The sequence below is a fragment of the Moschus berezovskii genome, chromosome X, assembly GCF_049115385.1.
Source record: "Moschus berezovskii isolate FMDL1 chromosome X, NW_MosBer_1.0, whole genome shotgun sequence".
Classification (NCBI taxonomy): domain Eukaryota; kingdom Metazoa; phylum Chordata; class Mammalia; order Artiodactyla; family Moschidae; genus Moschus; species Moschus berezovskii.
This window is the reverse complement of record NC_142488.1, coordinates 62,725,208-62,729,196: the sequence shown is the minus strand read 5'-3', so window position 1 is coordinate 62,729,196 and position 3,989 is coordinate 62,725,208. Positions and strand designations below refer to the sequence as shown.

Below are 3,989 nucleotides of genomic sequence, written 5' to 3'. Positions count from 1 at the left end.
AGAGCAGTAGAGTAAGGGAAACCAGGAGAACAGCTCTGCCACTTGGCTCGCAGTCTCAGGTTTTATGGTGACCGTATTAGTTTCCAGTGGTCTTTGGCCAATCATTCTAATTCAGAGTGGTGGCGCATTGCACCGCTCAGCCAAGATGGATGCTAGCCAGAGGGATTCTGGGAAGTGGAGGGACATGCGGTGTCTCCTTTTGACGTTTCCCAAACTCTTCAGGTTGGTGGTGGCTTATTAGTTCCCTATCCCTTACCAGGATCTCCTGTCATAAAACAACTCATGCAAATGGTTACTAAAGGGCCTAGTCAGCAGAGTCCGCAGACTAGGCTGCAAGGCAGCCCCTGGCAGACGTGGAGCGCACTGCTCCGGCCATGGCAGCCCCCAACCCGCCTCCCGCGATCTCCGCCTCGCTCCAGTGTTTTACGCCCCGCATCTTCGGCACTGCCCCGAAGCCCAAAGTGAATTCTTTCCGGTCTGGCGACAGCGAGCCGCCTCCGGCGCTGGGGCCCAGCGCGCACAGTTGGGCCGGGTGGGCGAGATGCCCCTGCCGCCCCCAGAAGACTTTCCCTTACCGCCTCCTCCGGTGGTCGGGGAGGCAGACGACTCCCTGAGGGCGCCCTGGGAGGTGCCTTCTCACCTCCGCCGCCCCCATCGACGAACCGTTTCCACCCCCCGCCCCGCGCCTTTGGAGGAGGAAATCTTACCTTCCCCACCGCCCCCGCTAGTGGAGGAGGGAGGTCCCCAGGCCCCCACCCAGTTCCCATCGCAGCCCAGGGAGAAGGTGAGCAGTATTGATCTGGAGATCAACTCCCTGTCTTCGCTGCTGGATGACATGACCAAGAACTATCCCTTCAAAGCCCGGGTGTCATCTGGATATGTACCCGCGCCGGTCACCAATCCATTCATTTCCAAGTCCAATACTAAGCCTGCAACTGGGGGCACAGCACCCCTGCCTCCCTGGAAGTCCCCTTCTAGCTCCCAGCCTGTGTCCCAGGCTCAACCTCAGAGCCAGACACAGTTCCATGTCCAGTCCCAGCCCCAGGCCAAACCCCAGGCCCCTCCCCAGCCTGTTCCTTTGGCCACCACCCAGCCTCGGGGGGGCCCCAGCCGCATCTCTAGCCCCTAAGTTTTCTCCAGTGACTCCCAAGTTTACCCCTGTGGCTTCCAAGTTCAGCCCTGGAGCCCCAGGTGGACCCAGGTCCTAGCCCCATCAGAAGTTGGGGGCCCCCTGAAGCTCCCTCTTCCACTGGCACAGGCTCCCCTCAGCTCCCCCAGCTTTACCTATGCTCAGCAGAAGGAGAAAGCCCCAAGTGCAGGAGATGCAGCACCCAGTGCCCCCACTGACTCAAAACCAAAACCAGGTGCGTCCCGCTGGGGCCCCAGGGCCTCTGACACTGAAAGAGGTGGAGGAGCTGGAACAGCTGACGCAGAAGCTGATGCAGGACATGGAGCATCCTCAGAAGCAGCGCGAGCCCGTCAATGAGTCCTGTGGCCGGTGTCACCAGCCCCTGGCACGTTCGCAGCCCACGGTTCGCACGCTGGGGCAGCTCTTCCACATCACCTGCTTCACCAGCCGCCAGTGTGAGCAGCAGCTCCAAGGCCAGCAGTTCTATAGCCTGGAGGGGGCTCCGTACTGCGAGGGCTGCTACACCGATACCCTGGAGAAGTGCAGCACCTGTGGGCAGCCGATCACCAACCGCATGCTGAGGGCCACAGGCAAGGTCTACCACCTGTGTGGTCTGCGCCTGCGCCCTGGAGGGCACCTCCTTCATCGTGGACCAGGCCAACCGGCCCCACTGCGTCCCTGACTACCACAAGCAATACGCCCCCAGATGCTCTGTGTGCGCGGAGCCCATCATGCCAGAGCCTGGGAGCTAGGAGACCATGCGCGTGGTCGCTCTGGACAAGAACTTCCACATGAAGTGCTACAAGTGCGAGGACTGTGGGAAGCCCCTCTCCATTGAGGCGGATGACAACGGCTGCTTCCCCTTGGATGGCCACGTGCTCTGCCGGAAATGCCACACCGCCAGAGCCTAGACTGAGTGAGGACTGGCCCCCTTCTCGGACCGCAAGTCCATTCCCCCATCAGCAGACCGCCCACGGTGGGACCACATCCCCTTCAGCCTCCCCACAGTTATTTTTTGACGTCCAGTCCCTCCTTCCATACCAAACCCCACCCCAGTCTCACTCGTGCCCTGATCCAAGGCCCCTAAGTGGCCTCGGGGCTGCAGAGTCCCAGCCCTGTGGTCCAGTCCCCCTAGTCCTGCAGGGACCACCCACCATCGTCCAGGTAACCCCGCCTGAGGGGGCACAGCTACAAATAAAAGTGTTTTCCAGAAATAAAAATAAAGGACCTAGTCAGGGTGGGCGGTTTCAGTCAGTGTGCTTCCCCTAACAATACCATATTTTATTTTTCTTTTCTTTTTTTTTTTTTGTAGTTAATTTATTTTTTATTGGAGGCAAATTATTTTACAATATTATATTGGTTGGTTTTGCCATACATTGATATGAATTTGCCCCGGGTTTACATAAGTTCCCCCTCCTGAACCCCCCTCCCACCTCCCTCCTCCCTTTATCCTCCCTCTGGGTCATCCCCGCATGCCAGCCCCGAGCATCCTATAACATGCATCGACCCTGAACTAGTGATTCGTTTCACATATGACAACATACATGTTTCAATGCCATTCTCCCAAATCATCCCACCCTCACCCTCTCCCATAGAGTCCCAAAGACTGTTCTATACATCTGTGTCTCTTATGCTGTCTCGTATACAGAGTGAAGTAAGCCAGAAAGAAAAACACCAATACAGTATACTAACACATATATATGGAATTTAGAAACATATTTTATTTTTCTATTCATCAATTGATGGAAGGACCTATGGACATACCACATTTTATTTTACTATTCATCAATTGATGGACATTTGTTTCTATTTTTTGGCTACTACAAATAATGCTGCTATCAGTATTTGTGCACAAGTGTTTTTGTGGACATACGTTTTCATTTCTCTTGGGTATATATTTAGGTGCACGTTTGCTTGGTCATATAGTGATTCTATGTTTAATCTTTGGGGAAACTGCCAAACTATTTTCCACAAAGGCTGCACCATTTTACACTCCCACCAGCAGTGTATGAGGGTTTCAGTTAATCTACATCTTCACCAATACTTGTTATTTTCTGTCATTTTGATCATAGCCATCCTAGTGGGTATGAAGTGGTATCTTATTGTGTGTTTTTTTCAGGGATTGAACCTGTGCCGCTTGCAGTGCTGAGTCTTAACCACTGGACCACCAGGGAAGTCACCTTATTGTAGCTTTGATTCGCATTTTTCTGCTGGCTAGTGATGTTGAGCATCTTGTAATATTCTTTTTGACCATTTGCATATCTTCTTGGAGAAATGTCTATTCAGATCCTTTGCCCATTTTAAAGTTGAGTTGTTCATCTTGTTTTTTACTGTGGCAAAATAATATAACATAAAATCTATGAATTTAACCATTTTAAAATGTACTGTTATGTGGCATAAAGCACATTATAGTGTTGTGGAACAACCACTACCCATTTCCAGAACTTTTTCATCTTCCCCGGCTGAAGCTCTGTACCTGTTAAATAATAACTCTTCATTCCCACATCTCCCCAACCCCAGAAACCACCATTCTACTCTATCTCTATTCATTTGACTACTCTAGAAACCTCATACAAATGGTATTATATTTGCCCTTTTGTGACTGGCTTGTTTCCCCTAGAATGATGTCTTTAAGGTTCATCTAAGTTGTAGCCTATGTCAATATTTTCTTCCTTTTTAAGGTGGTATAATATTCCATTGTATGTATGTACCACAGTTTGTTTATCCATTCATCTGTCAATGGATATTTGAGTTGTTCCACTTTTTGACTATTGTAAATAATACTGCTATGAACATAGGTGTACAAATACCTACTCAAGTCCCTGCCTTCAGTTCTTTTGGGTAAATAACTCAGAAATGG

General features: G+C 51.2%; 1 pseudogene; it reads left to right on the top strand.

Moving 5' to 3' along the window:
* Positions 1-374: 374 nt before the first annotated feature.
* On the top strand, positions 375-2,183 carry LOC129564546 (zyxin pseudogene; annotated as a pseudogene).
* Positions 2,184-3,989: the final 1,806 nt, after the last annotated feature.